Source organism: Canis lupus, chromosome 5, assembly GCF_048164855.1.
Source record: "Canis lupus baileyi chromosome 5, mCanLup2.hap1, whole genome shotgun sequence".
In the NCBI taxonomy this organism is placed as follows: domain Eukaryota; kingdom Metazoa; phylum Chordata; class Mammalia; order Carnivora; family Canidae; genus Canis; species Canis lupus.
The window spans coordinates 42735006-42751750 of NC_132842.1; the positions used below are offsets into that span (position 1 = coordinate 42735006).

Consider the following 16745-nt stretch of genomic DNA (forward strand, 5'->3'; position numbering starts at 1 on the left):
CCCCCTGCTTTACTATATTTTTAAGAATGAGTCTTACCCATTATGTATTTCCCATTCTCTACTCCTCCACAATACACCTTAGAGAATACTTCGTAGGTGTTAGAATTATTTTCAAACTTAAATATTTCTTTGTATTAAAATCCAGACCACAAATCTAAAGAACATTCATTCGCGTTCAGTTTAAAAAAATATTAAAGTTCCATTTTAATTCAAAATATTTAAATATATCCCAGGTTTTAAAATGAACAGCTTACCAAGTCACTAAATGAAGACTAATAGGTACTTTAATTTGGTTAGTAATTCACATAGGAAACAAGATATTTGAGTTAACTTAAGATTCATCACTGAGATAGGTTTGTTAAAATACACAATCTAGGGTCAACTAGATGGCTCAGTCGGTTGAGAGTCCGAGTCTTGATTTTGGCTCAGGTCATGATCTCAGTGTCCTGGGATCAGCCCCAGCTTCCCCCACCCCACTTCAGCTCTGAGCTCAGGGGGCAGTCTGTTTAAGGATTCTCTCTCTCCTTCTGCCCCTCCCCAAGCTCACATGTTCTCTCTCTCAAATAAATAACTAAATCTTTAAAAAAAGAAAAAAAAAGAAAGCTATAAAAATCCTTGTTTAAGGTTTCCAATAAAAATGAATTATGACTAAATCACATGGAGTTAAGCTTGGAGTTTTGTCCTATTAATATTGAATCTAATTAAACTACTGTGAACTAAAACCACTGAAGACTATGACAACAAGATGATGAATATTCAAGGGAAAATTGGAAATTTTAGTTTTAGAAATTAGATATTTGGTATATAGAATATTAATTTTATCAATTCTATCGGGTTTTCAAGCTATTTCATGACAGGATCTTGTTCTCGAAACTTTAGGAGGGGGACACCCCCAATGGGTATTTTGTGTAGAGAGCCTATATCCTGTTCTCTTAGCCACTCCCTTTCCTTTGTGGTTCACCAGGAACACTGGTTGTAGGTGGACACCAATTTGGAACTTCTGAGCAGAGAGAGCAAACTTTCCATCTTCAGGAGCCCTGCAGAGTCACCAGATAGGTTAAAAATATTTGGGTTTATGGATGATTTACTGATCTTGATGACAAAGTCTGTCATTTAAAAATATTTGCATTTTGCTAATTAAATAAGTAAAATACATTTTGGTAAATTTGGAAATCATAAAAAACTCAATGAAGAAATTTTTCATAAAGCTATCATCCAGAATTAATTCTTGTTAATATTTTGATCTTTAAAAACATGCCTGTGTTTGTATATTTTTTCTCTTTTCATAAAATTGGCATCAAATTCTTTTGATTTTTGAGTTTTTAACTTAGAAGACATATTCTACATATTGTCCTATGTTATAAATACTTTTTTCTACAATATACTGTTTGAAGGGCCTCACTGCATTCCATAGTTGGGATAGCCCACAGTTACTTTATCATATATCTGATCTATAGAGAGACAGATAAATCAAGGTTTCATCACCCAAATCTACTGTTGTCAAAACTCCTGCTATTCACTATAAGCAAAAATTGAAACAAAAAAGTCTTATGTATATAGCATCATAGAAATTATAAGAGCACAGAAACTGTACTGTTTATAACATTAAGTTCTGGGATTTATGCTGCTCCGTCTATTTTGCACTTGGGGATTTTTTTCCAGAGATGAAATTCCTGTAAAATTGCTTTCTGAATGTCTTTAGAGAAAAACAAAATGTTCATAGTTTACAAAACTGTGGAAAACACAGCACAAAACACAGTTCCTTAATTACTTGAAAAAAGTAGATAGGAAAACCAGGTAATTTTCTCTTATTAAAATACATTTAATGCCTATTTAAAATTTTGCTTTAAAAAGAGAATCCCAGATTTTATTGTACAAATATAACTCATGCATGATCAAATAGTTACTTAAACACAAAATATCCACATGGTTTATAATAAGACTGGGGCTCATTTCATCTCTCCCTTGTTTTCTTTCTTCACTGAGGAAACTGGTTATATGGACCTTGTTCTTGAATGTACATTTCTGCAGAGTGTTGCTATCTTTTACTTAGCAAAAATTAGGTCTTGATTAATATTTAACAACAACAATAACATTAAAAATATATATTTGCCTTTCTCTTCATTTACTCTAATTTTCAGGAGCACAATCAAATTTTCATTACAAAAGGGAGCTAATTAGCATATTAGTTAAGAGGCACTGGGGATGGGAGTCAGACATACTGGAGTTCAGAGTCTGTTTCCATCAGTCATTAGTTAGATAATCTTGAGAAAGTATTACATTGATTTACCTCAATAAACCTTAATTTCATTCTGTATAAAATGGGAATACTATTACTTTCTTCAAAGCATGTTGGTGCAGGGTATGCAATGTCTTTAAGTGCAATGCTTGGCATCTAGGCAAAGTAGTAAAACACAAAAACCAACACAGTGACGACTGACATTAAGAAATATGTTTTGAAAGTAATTTTTAAGACTTTTTTTAAATCCAAATTTAGTCTAAAAAGTAGATTGATATGCCTCAATAATCTCTATTTAAGAGTTAATTGAAACATTATTACATTTGGCTCATCAAATGAAAGATACACCTTAGAAGGAGAAAGGTAGGATTAAAATACTGATTCAAAACCACCCTCATTAGCATGTGCATCAATAGTTCAGGCTTATTAGCTAGAAGCTATAGTGGTCACTTCACAAAAACAGAGAAGACGTCTGCTGGCAACGGTGGGGCTAATTATACATTATGTGTAAGTGTTAGCATGTGCTAACATTCTACTAAATTTGACCCCTTTTCCTTGTAAAAATGTAAGTTCCTTTTGGACAGGGACCAGGGCTAATTATTGGAGTCTCTGAATGCTCTCTATTTAGAGGAACTTCACTAACGCTTTTGTGGTGTTAGTGATGATGATGATACACATGCAGGAACTATTTATCCACAGCTCTTGGTTTATTTAGTTGTGTCTAGATACAGACACACACACCTAGATTATATGTGAAAAGAAGGACCTGGGAGGAAGAATCAAAAGAACTTAAGTTACCTTAGCACCTGAATTAGGGTTTAGAGGCCAGGTCAGATCATGTCATAATTCTTTGGCCCTGATTCACATCACTGATGTATCATTTGGTTGTTTGGGGCTGGATCCTACACAAAAAAAATTTCTGAAGAAATCTGGATTTGAGTTCCATACTTTTCAGTCATTAGGTAATGCTAAGCACAAGTAGACACTGAACTTTACTCTGAGGATGATTATAGATAATATAACATAACATAATATACAACATCTTCTCTACCTGTATATTTGGGAGAATTTAAAGTATCAAAAGTTCTTTGTAACTTAAATTGTATTCTTTGTAAAATAAAGTTTTAAACACATACTGTGAAAAACCAACTTAGCTTATTAATTATAAAAAAGATGAGTAACAGATGGAGCATAAAAGGAAACACTTGAAGTTGCAAATTATCATTGTGTCATTATGATTCCCTAAAAACCAGATCAACAGCATTATTAAAGTTCACAGAGATAGTTCTTTTTTATTAAATGCTTATCTGCTGGGTCATTCTTGCTGTGCTGGAAGCATAGACTGTTGTTTACAAACATTTTACACATGTTTACAAACTCCTTCCTGAGCTGGGTCCAGTCCACAGGCTCCAGCTTTGAACTACTGTGCCATAAAATCAGCATGGATCTTACTTCAATCTCATTTCTAAACTCACTAACTGAATTATTTCAGCTAAGATATTTAACCTATCTAAGCTTTATTTTCCTCTTGAAAAGTGGGAAGAACAATGCCTCTGTTGTGAGGATTGCAAAAATAGACATGGATGAAAACAGTCTAACAGATACAGAATAGGTACTCAGTATAGTTCTTTTTCTCTTTCTGTGGATGACTTAGAAAAAATACGTTGTTTTCTCCTTTTCATACTTGTTACACTCAGAGAACCTCAGATATCCTTGTTATTAAGAGGGTCAGGGTTATCTCATTCATTGTTGGAATAAACTATTTTATTTGAATTATAAAGAAAATTTTAAATGATGGATGTCCCCAATTCTAAAGAGTAGAGATGGGTCAGCATCAAGTCTGAACATTTTTTCAGACTGACTCAAGGGAGAGTGCTTCTTTGCAAAATGACGGTCTCCTGAACTAAATGCTTTTCCACTATTTCATCTTGTCCTCTCAGTCATAAGGATCCTTTTGTTAGTCAAACAGCATATAAGGACATCAAGAATGTGTAAGTGATGGCACCATATGAACTATGAATGGATCAATTCTGCTTAGATTACAGTTAACTATACAGCCAAAGATTGATGTTTCAAAGTAAGGTGATTACATTAAATAAATGTAGACAGTTAATGTTTTCCAACTGCATGAATGTTAGTGAAAGTTCAGTATGCAAATGATCAGTGACTGACTAGAAATATTAATCTTGCTTCTTTACTACCTTCTAGGAGCTCTGGCTGAGCCATTTAGGTCTGATTTCAAAAAGTGTAAATAAAGTGAAAAGAGAAAAATATAAAATCATATAGTTAAAAGAGACTGGACAGTATGTGCAAACTTGTCCAAACAAGAGCATTAATATGAATCAGACATGTTTAAGCATGCATTTAGAGATAGGGCTCTTTTAAATCCACGGGGAAGGGATCCCTGGGTGGCGCAGCGGTTTAGCGCCTGCCTTTTGGCCCAGGGCGCGATCCTGGAGACCCGGGATCGAATCCCACGTTGGGCTCCGGGTGCATGGAGCCTGCTTCTCCCTCTTCCTATGTCTCTGCCTCTGCCTCTCTCTCTCTCTCTCTCTGTGTGACTATCATAAATAAATAAAAGATAAATAAATAAATAAACCCATGGGGGATAAAAACCTAATGGTCACACAATAGTGAAAGAAAAAAAAATTTCCCTTATACCAGGCTATTTTCCTTTCTCTTGTTTCAGAGTATAGCACTGTACCCTGTAGATCCTAAAATGTGGACCAGCTAGCCAAGAAGAGAGCAAGATGGCTAAAATGTTCCTTCTGTGTAAAACTAACTAGGGTAAGGCGTTCCTCATTACTTCATTTTTTAAAAGCTAGGGTTTATTTTTAATGATTGCTGGTGTTTTAGGTATCTAGTTCAAAACACTCAAAACTTTGTAGGTGCTTTTATTTAATGAAGTGTTTTAAAAATAAAAGTAAATCATAAGTCAAATGTATTCCTTAATAAATCAAAATCGTATATTTTCTAAAATACAAAACTCATTTTATGGTTAACTAATTGCCATTTAAATTCCTCCTTAAGCTTCCTGCATGGAGCTTGCTTCTCCTTCTGCCTGTGTCTCTGCCTTTCTTTCTCGCTCTCTCTGAATAAATAAATAAATAAATCTTTAAAAAAATAAAAATAAAAAATAAATTCCTCCTTAAGAGATGTAGGAGACAGAGACAGAACCAGCAAAGTGGGAGTTAGTTCTTTCCTCGGGTCTAGGTAACCAGAGCAGAGCAGATGATGGAGAAACTCCAGTAATTCCAGAGTTCCCCCATCTTCATAATAGGAATTATCTAGGAAATTCATAAGAAAGCAAATTTGGGATCTATAATATCTTCAAAACACCAAAATTCTTCTCTCTGTCCTATCAGTGCCAATTAGCAGAATTTCGAGAATTCTCATAAGAAATTAGAGTGTTAATTTTTTTTTGTACCACCTTCAGATTGGTGACTGTCATTTAAAAAATTGCCGATTGTCTTGCTATTCTTTTAATGGCTTGTTGGTAGAATGGCACCATATCATGGATTTTACAGAATGGTACTCCTTTAAAGTATTCTAGTCTAGTTGTTTTCATCAGCATCCTTGCATAGAAAAAGATGGCTTTTGTTCCGGAAAATACGTTCGAAGTAGATATATCTGACCTAAGAAGAGTTTATGGGACATAATATGGATCAGTAATGACTACAGAGTATGAGCTCAGCTTATTTTTGGAAGATACCTCTCTCTATGAAATGCTGCACAGGGAAAAACCAGATAAGGAATGTGGGTAAGAAACATTTGCTTGGTTTACATTTTCATTGTCGTTGTACTGGTAGCATTTTCCAAGGGAATGTTTCCAGTTTGGAACAGAAGTCATGAGAAAATATCACCCTTTTTACTTGAGCACATGCTCACAAAGCTTTTTTAGAGTCCCAATGATCTCAGCAAATTTCCTTCTTGAAAATAACACCAGCGAATTGTTTTCTGACCAGAGAGTGTCAACTAAAATTAGTCAGACTTGGTTTTCTATGTATATTTTTGCTGCAGTTAGACTCCAGAATTTCAAGCATTGCAGTAAATGATCTTGATTCAGATGTCAAAGAAAGGGAACAAAGACTTCTACCTCATACTTCGGTGAGATTATTACCGCCATTTCTGTTTAGTCTTACTTTCTGGATACAGATACGAACGGATGATTTGTTTATTAGTGAATTTACTAGAGTGGATTTCCAGAATAGCAAAAGAACTTTAAGTGTGGATATGTGATTTGATGCTAATAATAATTAAATTACTAATTTATTTTAATAAATTCAATGAATCCAAAGAAATTTGCTTACTGGTGGCATCACTATTTCTGACTTACAATTCAATTTTGAAAGGGAATAGAGGAGGCAAGAAATGTTCACAGCTTTTCTTATTTATGTCATAGTATATAGTGAACAATTTTCAATTATTGATTTTTAAAGCGTTGAGATTTATTGCCTTTAAGAAGTTGATTTCCCTTTACCCAAATCTTAGAATACAGAGAATGTCACAAATACAAATACAATCCACTTGTTTTTACTGCCAAAATAAAAGGATGAATAATCACAGTCCAAAGAACTACTAGTGGGAAAAATATTCCACAATCTTAAACCAGAGGGCCTGCAGGAGATCATCTATCCATCCATCCATCTAGTCAGCCAGCCAGCCAACCAACAATTATCATGCACATACGTTGTGCCATGACGTTTGTCATTAATGGTTTCATTAATGTTTCATTTTCTGCCCTCAAAGAGCTTACAATCTACTGAAGGGTAGGGAAAATCAAGCACACAAATAAATAGCTCTATAATTATGACTTTGGTAAATGCTATGAAGGAAATCCACAGGGTGTAGAGGATAATAGTGGAGATATAATTAAGGAAACCTCTCTCTAAAGAGTTATATTTAAAGCTCAAACTTAAAGTATAAGGAGATTGCAACCATTCATATTATAAAAGAGAAGAGTCAGATCACTGGCCTTTCATTCCTCCCCCCTCCCCGCAGAGAGATTGGACTTGAGAGCAAGCTGGAGAGGAGGTAGGGGGAGGGGCAGAGGGAAAGACAGAATCTCAAGCAGGCTCCACACCAGGCAGGGAGCTGACACAGGACTCTATCTCAACTCCCTGAGATCATGACCTGAGCTGAAATCAAGAGTTGGACGCTTAACCAAATGAGCCACCCAGGCACCCCTGGGCTTTCATTTTAAAACTACATACAGGTTTAAGGAATAGACAGATGCCAAAAATAAAGCTTAGTTTACTCTAGGAAATCATGTGACAGCTAATGTATGTTGCTTAAATATGCTGGGGCACCTAGGTTCTCAGTTGGTTATACATCTGACTCTTAGTTTCAGCTCAGATCATGATCTCAGGTTTATGAGAGAGCCCCACATTGGGCTCTGCACCGAATGTGGAGTCTGCTTGGGATTCTCTCCTTTTTCTTCTGCCCCTCTGCATCCTGTGCTTACGTACTTTCTCTCTCTCTCTCTCTCTAAAAAAAAAAAAAAAAAAAAAAAAGCTTACATAGAGGATTTGACTTGGACACAGTGGTTAAGACTGTAGGATGCCACTACCATACTGAGGAAAAATGACAAAAATCTGAAAGAAATTTATATTTGTTTTTTTGCTTGTTTGCTTATGCATGCGTCTGGTGACATTTCTAGTGATTCAGACAAAGATTTCATTGACTTGGGCTTAAAATTCACTCATTATGAGCAGACAAGAGATAACCAAGATTAATTTAATACCCATTGTGAGATGCAGTGGCAGGTCAGAGTAACAGATATCAGATTTCCTGAAAACAATGCTTGACTCACACCTGCTGTAAATCAAGCAGGATCTACCTGTATCATGACAAGTATTTAAAACAATGTATAAAGACTTGCAGGTCTTTATACTTTCATGGAAAAAGCATCTTGAATCAGGAAAAACGTCAGAGATTAAAAATTTAGTAGAGACATATTTCATTGACACGGAAAGACAGTCACCTTATATAAAGTAAAAGAACTACAAAACAATACCTAGAGTATGTAAAAAAAAAATCTAGAAGGAAATTTTCCCAAAATGCTAACAGTAATTATTTCTTGAGGTAGGTTTCTGGGTGATTTCTTTTTTTTTTTTTTTCCTTTTTATACATTTCTGTATTACCTTTTATTTATTTCTCACAATGATGTATTTTTAAATGTAAAAAAAAACTTTTAAAAGAAAAAATTTAATTGTATCGGTGAATATTGATTTAAAGCAGAATGTCTTTAGTGTGACAGATCTCACTTGTACTGCAAGCTAATTAATTATAAAGGATGCTTCCCAAATGTGGAATGATAGTTCAGATGGCACAAGTTGTTATTTGGCCAGTGCTGAATTGCCAAATAGACACAAATTGTGTGCCTAGGGCATTAGCAAAGAAAGGAAGACTCCCTCCCCCGCCGCCAAAATAGAATGTTTTTGGAGAAAAGTATTAAATTTTTGAAATTTCAGAAAAGTATAAAAGTATTTGTCTAGGGAAAATATTAGTAACTTGCTGAGCTGATGTACTTTTTTTTTGCTTTTAAAGATTTATTTATTTATTTATTTATTTATTTATTTATTTATTTTAGACAGAGCAAGTAGGACATGGGAGCAGGGGGAGGGGCAAAGGGTGAGAGGGTGAGGGAGAAAAGCACAGTGCCCAATGCCCCAATGCATGGCTCGATCTCACCACACTGAGATCATGAGCCGAAACCAAACCATATGCCCAACCAACTGAGCCATCTAGGCACCCCTGATGTATACTTTTTAAAGGATGTAATATAATTTTTAATTTTAAGAACATGTAGGTGAAAAAATGCTTAGAACATAGGCATGGCCCGGTTTCTTTTCAAGGTCCAGGATCTATAGGAATCTTAATTTGGTCCTAAGCACAGAAAAAAAAAAAAAAATCGTTTCCTCCTAACCTGGATGTCACTAAACATAAAAACAATACTTAGCCATAAAAAAAGGGCACATCAATCCAACAAACTTCTGATTTTTCCCAGACAAATGCTTCTATGCTTTTCTAAGATATCAAGAATCTCAGGTTTTCTCCAAAATCAATTTTGTGTGCACCATTATTTGTGGGGGGAGGCTGATACCCTAAGCATACATTTAGTCTACTTAGCAATTCGATATGATCAAAGAGCAAATAATGACCCAAAATATTCAAATAAAATTTCAAATAAAATGAGTCACATTTAATGCAGATTTACTGTATTTGATATTTAAAATTAATTTTATTTTAAAATTTTAATTAGCAAGATAATATATTAAATGTTCTGACACAGTAGATTTGGGCTCGAGGAATTTGGAATCCAGGCCCAATTAGACCATTTACCAAACCCAAACTCGGACAAGCCTAACTTCTCTGAGCCTGTTTCCACTTATGATAACACAATTTTACTGGCACGGGAGAATTTGGGGGAACATTAGATGAAAACTAGAGAACGTAAAATGACTTTGAGAACAAAAGATTATATTAATAATGTAAGGTGTAATGATGGCAATTATTACAACTGTATTTTCACATCTGTATGATCCCAAGGAAATTTCACATCTTATATATTCCAAGGAAATTCTACATTGCTACAATATGCCAATTGTTCTAGTCATATAAGAGCTCTCTACAAATAGTTTGATTATATGATTTATTCCTCTTGTGTAAAAACATTTTTAATTGATAGAATAATACTTGGGATATACAAATAGGAAGAGTTGCAACTGACCTCTCAAGTAACAGTCAGATAAATGAATCTGGTTCATTTATTTCAGAAAAAAACAGATTGTTGAGTTATGTTGAAACTTCCATGATAAATTCAGTTCCCTTTTAGGCTGCAATCATGGAAAACAAAGCATTAATCCTTTAATAAACCTATCAGAAATGTAGAAAATGGTTTTGACTTTTCAGATATTTTCTAAGTCATCCTGATGGAGACTAGAAGCATGTACATAAAATTGATATATGTTGAAGAAACAAGGAATATCCTACCACAAAGTGAGGAATTAATGGTTTTACTCCAATTAAAACAAGTTTTACTAAAGTTTAAATGCCTGTCAAAATATTTACTATTCCAACAAGAGTGGCATTTTCAAGACAGTGTTTGAGAAACAGAGAATTAATTAAATTTGAATACTGCTAAATAGCACATTTAAACAATAACTTGCAAGTATCTCTCACATACTTTGTTCTTTCTGACATCCCTTGATGACCCTTGAATTATTTTGTATCCATACCCCACTCAACCCCATTTTAGTTTTCAAAAGTAGCCATACAAAAGAAAAAAATTTTAATATGGCTATTAGGTACTAAATTCCACAAAGTTGCTGAGAAAGGACTCTTATGAAGAGGCCAATATTCAGTTCCCTGCATCCTGACAGGATGACACATAATATTTTCCAAGCAGATGGTCAACTGACTTCTTTAAAAATATCCAAATTCTGTAATTTACAAGCCCAAAGACTCCAAAATGGAGTCTTACTATTACAAATCTAGAAGTACCAGATATTAAACAGCTAAAGCACACTATAAAATGGACACTTTGCTCTAGAAAAAGCTAGAGAACTTCTTGAGAGAGAATCTAGCCTATGCCATCCCAAATAAATGCATGTCTAAGTCATACTTTCAGAGGTTTTGATGAAAGAAAGTGCTACCTTATCTGTTGTCCAGTGGACAACTCAACTTTGCTATCAGCAAGTTCTACATTCTGTATTTCTAATCTTCATTTTTCCTAATGAAGTTGAAGCACATTGACTGACTATATTTTAGGTTCCAAACAACTCCCAGATTTTCTAAAGCAAATGACTGTCATGTCTCAATTTTCTCTTCTCCAAATGAAATAATCCTAGTTTACTTATCTTTTGTTTGAGAGCACATCTTGTAGTCCTTTAAACACACTTCACTTTTGTGTGGCTCTCAGCAAAGGCCATATAACTGTCTCAAGCTGTGGGATCAAAAACTAGGTCTGTGATTCCCATCAGGGTCTGACCACACAGATAAAACAGGCTACTATTGATAGTCAGTTCTGTGCCCATGGCCTATGGTCACTGGCCTCTGCCTAAACTGTACCAACTTCACCTATAAAACCACAGCCTAATGAAAATTCCACACAAAGGAAATAAAACAAAGCCCCAAGATAGCTGTTTTCATTGCATGAAACAGGGTCAACTAAATGTGTCTTAAATTTTTTAAAGCTAGTAAGCTTTTAAGATATATCTAAAATTTTAATTTTTAGAAGTCAAAAGTTATCATTAAAAGATTAGAATGCAATGTGTTACAAAAATTTTATATGACATATAAGCCAAGTACTTCTTTCCTTGCTCTACTTTATTTAGTTATAATTGGGCACACAATAGCATGACTTTACAGAGTTGTGGATCTATATAATAAACAATATGCCATAAGCATACTAAATCCATTCTTCCCATTAAGTCTTCCTATATAGAAACCAAATGGAACATTTACTCTCTGAGAAATTAAACTATAAACTTCATTCAAATACATGGAAAATTTTTAAATGAAGGAGCAGTATAAAATAAAATGCAAGATTAACATAAAAAATGTTACTTTATATTATAAAAAATGTTAGCACTGACAATGATACTATTTGAGAAGAGACTGGTGGATAAAACTAGTCCATATGATGAATGTAATACACTTTTACCTGCAAGGATTTTTCTGGCTTTAATTCAGTGAAATCCAATCCCCTGCATTATTAATGGAGCCCTGTATCCTACTCATCTCAGGCATCTTCAGTGTCCTGAGCTGCCATAAAGCCTTAACATAATAAAAGGTCAAGCAGATCCTAGTAAGCATTTGTAAACTATAACAGCCCCCCATTTCGGGCGACCTGCTTTACATTCTCTTGCTAAGCTTCCCTCACTCTCTTCTTTCATTTCATTGTATAAGCAGACTAATTTGGAAATGGCTAGGGCACTTGGGAACACCTAGATTTTCAAAACAATCCCACTTTCCTACTTAACCACCTAAAGAAGTGACCCATAATACAACATTTGAGAGAACTGTAAAATGGTGCCTGGATAGTGAAGGAATGAAGACCAAAGAGCAAGCAGCACTATCAAATAAAATGAATGCAGTTCACCTTGCAGCTCGTCTGTGCTTCCTGGGACACAAGACACAAACATGAAAGGGATAGAGTAGAATTTCAAGAAAACTGATTTGTTTCAACATTCACTTAGCAAGATGCTGGACACAAAATAATACCTCAAGCCACCTCCCTTTCCCATCATTGTAAATTCAGAGCTCTCAAGTCACCCCCCCCACAAAACCAATTAAAAATAAAGAGAAGAGGCAGGCTATGAATTCGCATCTAGGGCTAAGATACAGACTAAATGATAGGCATCTGTCCTAATTGGTCACAATGAAACTAAGGGACAATAACAAGAATAAATCTCACATTAATCCAAATGAAGCCAATGAATAATACAAACCAGAAGCATAGTTTCAAAAATATGCAATTACCTCCAAGTGTGCAAGGGCATTTATAACCCATAAATATGATTGCAGAGCACAGTGTGCATATAAATATGTTTCATAAATGCACTACTTATGCTAGGAAACATGTGTATGCATGATATGCATAACCATAGGATATACATTTGTATGTTCATAATCACAATTACCCACTAAAAATCAAACTCTATCCAGCAAATGGTTTCTCAACAAGAGTGCATTAGAATATGAAATAGAATGCTAAATTCTGGGGCTACTTTTTCTTAGCGATGAAGGAAATAAGCAAAATCACCTTATAATTAGGCCGGGAAGCTTAGGAGGCACCAATCGGGTTTTAGGAAGGCCCGACCCTGTACGTGAGAGCTGCAAATTAAATGAATCCTTTCAATAACACCCATGTCTTGTTAGCTCTTCTTCCACCCCCTGATTCTGTTGCTAAGCTGGGAAGGAAAGGAACCAAGTGGCTCAGTCTGCAATCTGAGCCCGTTCAAGACAAAATCAGAACACCATTTAAAAAATAAATAAATAAATAACCCACAGCGGATGCTTTCTTACTTCTCTCTTCCCGGCACCCTTCCTCTCTCCATCCCCAGCTCTGTCTGCACATCTCCCTCTCCTACTCCGACGGAGTCATTGTTCAAGTGCCGGCCACAAATGTACCCACAGGTCCTTGAACCGGCGCATAAACCCAGAAGACAGCCCCATCGTCTCCTGCTTACCACGCTGAGACTCGGAGAAGCTGTCGAAAGGAGGGAAAGATGCAAACTGAATCCATTTTCCTTGCGACCGAGTCGGATGCGGCCTCCGAACCCAACATCAGCAGCCGCTGCTGGGATTTTGTTCCCTCCTCTCCGGCTGGCGACGGTGCGGAGAGGAACCACCCTTCCCGCCCCGCTAGAGCACCAGCAGCCGAGGCGGCGGCGGCAGCGGCATCGGCACTTGGCCTCCTCCCGCGCCGAGGATGGGGTGAGCTCAGAGGCAGCCAGGAACTTGCAGCAGACACCTCCTCTGGCTCCGCCTCTCCTGCCCCCTCCCCCAGACCCCACCCCTGCTGCGGTAGAGGCGGCCTGTGCCGGCAGCTGCTGGTTGTCATGGCAACGACCAATGGCGAGCCACCAGCCTAAGGGGGAGGGGAGACGGGAGAAATGAGCTGCAGGGGCTGGAGGGGAGGGGAGTGGTGCTGCTGCCCTCTGGGATGCTCTTGGTCTCTCCTACCTGGACTCTGGGTCTTTAAAAATGGGGCAAGGGTGTACAGGCACAGGAAGAGAATAATTTAAATGTAACCGAAATCAAGGCTGAAACATACATCATAACTATGTTCTGCACTTTCCATGGTTTTCCAACAAAATGTATTGAAATTTGCTATCAGAAAAAAATAATAACAAATGGAGAAAATCATATCGTGTAATCGGAGATTATAATTACCCCAAATATGTTTGTCCTTAATAGTATCTTTCACTCAATGTCACTCAAGGTTGTTAAAAAGCAAAGTTGAGTGGCCGGACTTTGCAATAAGATGCAAGTCTGATTCCTTAGCACTACTTTCTGCTTGTTCTTCCCAAGTGAGTCACTTGGTCTCACTGTTTTTCCAGTTCTCTTTCAGAATGGGGCTTGGAGGTATTTGGCACTCCCCTGTTAAAAAGGATTTTGGAACAGAGGGAACAGAGATTTCTTGAGCAACCACACCGTTCTCAGGAACACCAACCAGTTGGTGGAGAGTTCTAAAGCTTTATATAACGTCAAACTACTGGAGTAGGAAATTTTCCTGCAGAGAATTCTGTACCATTATCATGGATGCCATTTTCATGGATGTTCTTTTGGAGTTCCCAAGCCAGCTGATAGTCAGGGTGGTAGGTAGGAAAAAAAGGAAGTGAAATCAGCAATGTTCTGAGTTCTTTGTGAGTTCTGTTTCTAACTCTAAATTATAGATGATACTAGTATTTATCTCGTGCAGCAGTTGTAAAAATTAAATGAAATAATGCACTAATAGCACTTGGAATGTAGTAAGAATGCAAATGTTTACTAATAGTAGTAGTAGTAGTAGTAGTACATTTATCGCTGCCTCTTAATCCAAGGGATCAAGGGAATAGCATGGCAAGTTCACACAAGGCAAAAAATTAAGGTGAGAAAACAATACATGGTGATGTATTGGTGATGTTTTTTCATCAAGAACAATATGATGGTGATGATGATGGCAAAGACAGAGAGAGCCTGAAAGAATAAAAGTTCTCTAAAATGTAACAGTCAAGGATATTCTAAGTCTTAAAGGAGTTATATAAATCTCCCAAACTCACACAGCTAATTAACAATAGGGCCAACAATGAAATCTCTGACCCTTCTAATACTAACATTTGCTTCCCCCTAACCAGTAGTTTTTTGCCACTCCTATATGGAATGCAGGTACCCTTTGTTCTTAACCCATAGGGTCATTTATTTATAAATTCAAATAGGATTAGTGTAAGTTTCAGAGTCAGACAGCCTGGGATCCATTTCTGGTGCCAGTACTTACCATAGATATGACTTGACACACAGTAATTAACTTCCCTGAACCTATCATTTTGGAAATTATCATAGCAAATGACTATCATGGGGTCATTGTGAGAACTGAATGGAATGATGTATGTAGAGCATTAATAATGTCTAGCACAAAGTAACTGTTCAATAAATATTAGTTATGATTACCTGGTCTTAAGTAATTAATATTAAAATGTAAGATTTTTTTCCCTAGATGGAGTCCCTCTTGATGCCAGTGCCCTATTCTAACAAAACTAACTTGAAGATGATTAGCTGGTTAAGGAAAGGGCTGCACCTCATCCTCATTACCATCCTTGGCCTTATCTCTTGGTCTTCTCCACTCTGTGCGGCTGGTGGCTCCTGCCTCCCACCAGAGACTGAGCAACCACGTAGTCTGCACATACTTCCACATCATGGAAGTGGACTCGTGTAACAGAAAGGAATGGGTTGTCTTGCTCTTTTTTTGTATTCTTCTCTGAATCTCACCTTCTGCTGTCTCCACAAAGCTGGTCATGTAAGTTAGCAGAAAGAAAAGCTGTGGGTTGTAGAAGCTCAGACATGTTTGGGTAACAGAATCCTCCCCATTGGCCTCATGAGGGGGCATCTCATCTTTCAAGCCTTTCTGACTTGGTTGGGGTGGGTGATTACAGTTTTCTCTCCTCCTATCAACATAGGTAGAATCAACTAGGGGAGAAAAAAGTGTTTTGGTGCTCCCTCTTCGAACAATTTAGTCGTTCAAATGCTCTCCTACCTTTTGCCGTATCCATGCAGCATTATTATCGTTATTTAATAACAGCTTTCTTTAATAATCACTTTTAATTATTTTCTATTTATTTTATCTACTTTTTTATTTATCTTAAAATGGAATTTGTCTAGGGACACCTGGGTGGCTCAGTAGTTAAACATCTACATTTGGCTCAGGGCATGATCCCAGGGTCCTGGGACCGAGTCCCACATCAGGCTCACCGCAGGGCCTGCTTCTCCCTCTACTAATGTCCCTGCCTCTCTCTGTGTTTCTCATGAATAAATAAATAAAATCTTAAAAAAAATGAAATTTGTCTCTGGCTTCAGTAGAATATATATAAAAACAAGCATGGTAAAGAGAGTGTCCTCAGAGAAAGGAACTTAAAGCAAAGTCATATATTTTGAGGGGCTAACACAGACACTAGCTTTATTTGTAATAATTTTTTGTAATTTTAAAATTTCAATCCTTCTCTCTATTGCCATCTCCTCTCTAATCATGCTCTATTTTCCCATGGTATTTGTCATCTTCTAATATACTATATGATTTACTTGTGCTTCTATAATTTTTGTTATCTGTTTCTCTCCATTAGAATGTAAGTTATGAAAGGGCAGGGATTTTTGTTTGCTTGTCTGTTTGTGAACAGTCCCTGAACTATTTTAGGTGCTCCATAAATATCTGTTGAATGAATAAACCAGGAAATAAATAAAATATCAACAACTTCTGCATTGAATCATGGCTCTATAGGCTACTTTATAATATTATCTGTCCAGT

At 36.4% G+C, this 16745-nt stretch overlaps 1 protein-coding gene across 19 annotated transcripts in view; it reads right to left on the reverse strand.

The window, feature by feature from the left end:
- JAKMIP2 (janus kinase and microtubule interacting protein 2) overlaps positions 1-14342 on the reverse strand; it is a 178489-nt gene extending 164147 nt beyond the window's left edge. For 7 of the 19 annotated variants that reach the window (XM_072826398.1, XM_072826401.1, XM_072826397.1 and 4 more), the window contains exon 1: positions 13435-13771. The gene's annotated coding sequence lies outside the window, so the exon portion shown is untranslated. Of the gene's footprint in view, positions 1-9971; positions 10078-13007; positions 13079-13434; positions 13772-14140 lie in introns of those variants that run through there. The other 12 variants (XR_012031187.1, XM_072826396.1, XM_072826414.1 and 9 more) reach the window with 4 other exon arrangements.
- Positions 14343-16745: the final 2403 nt, after the last annotated feature.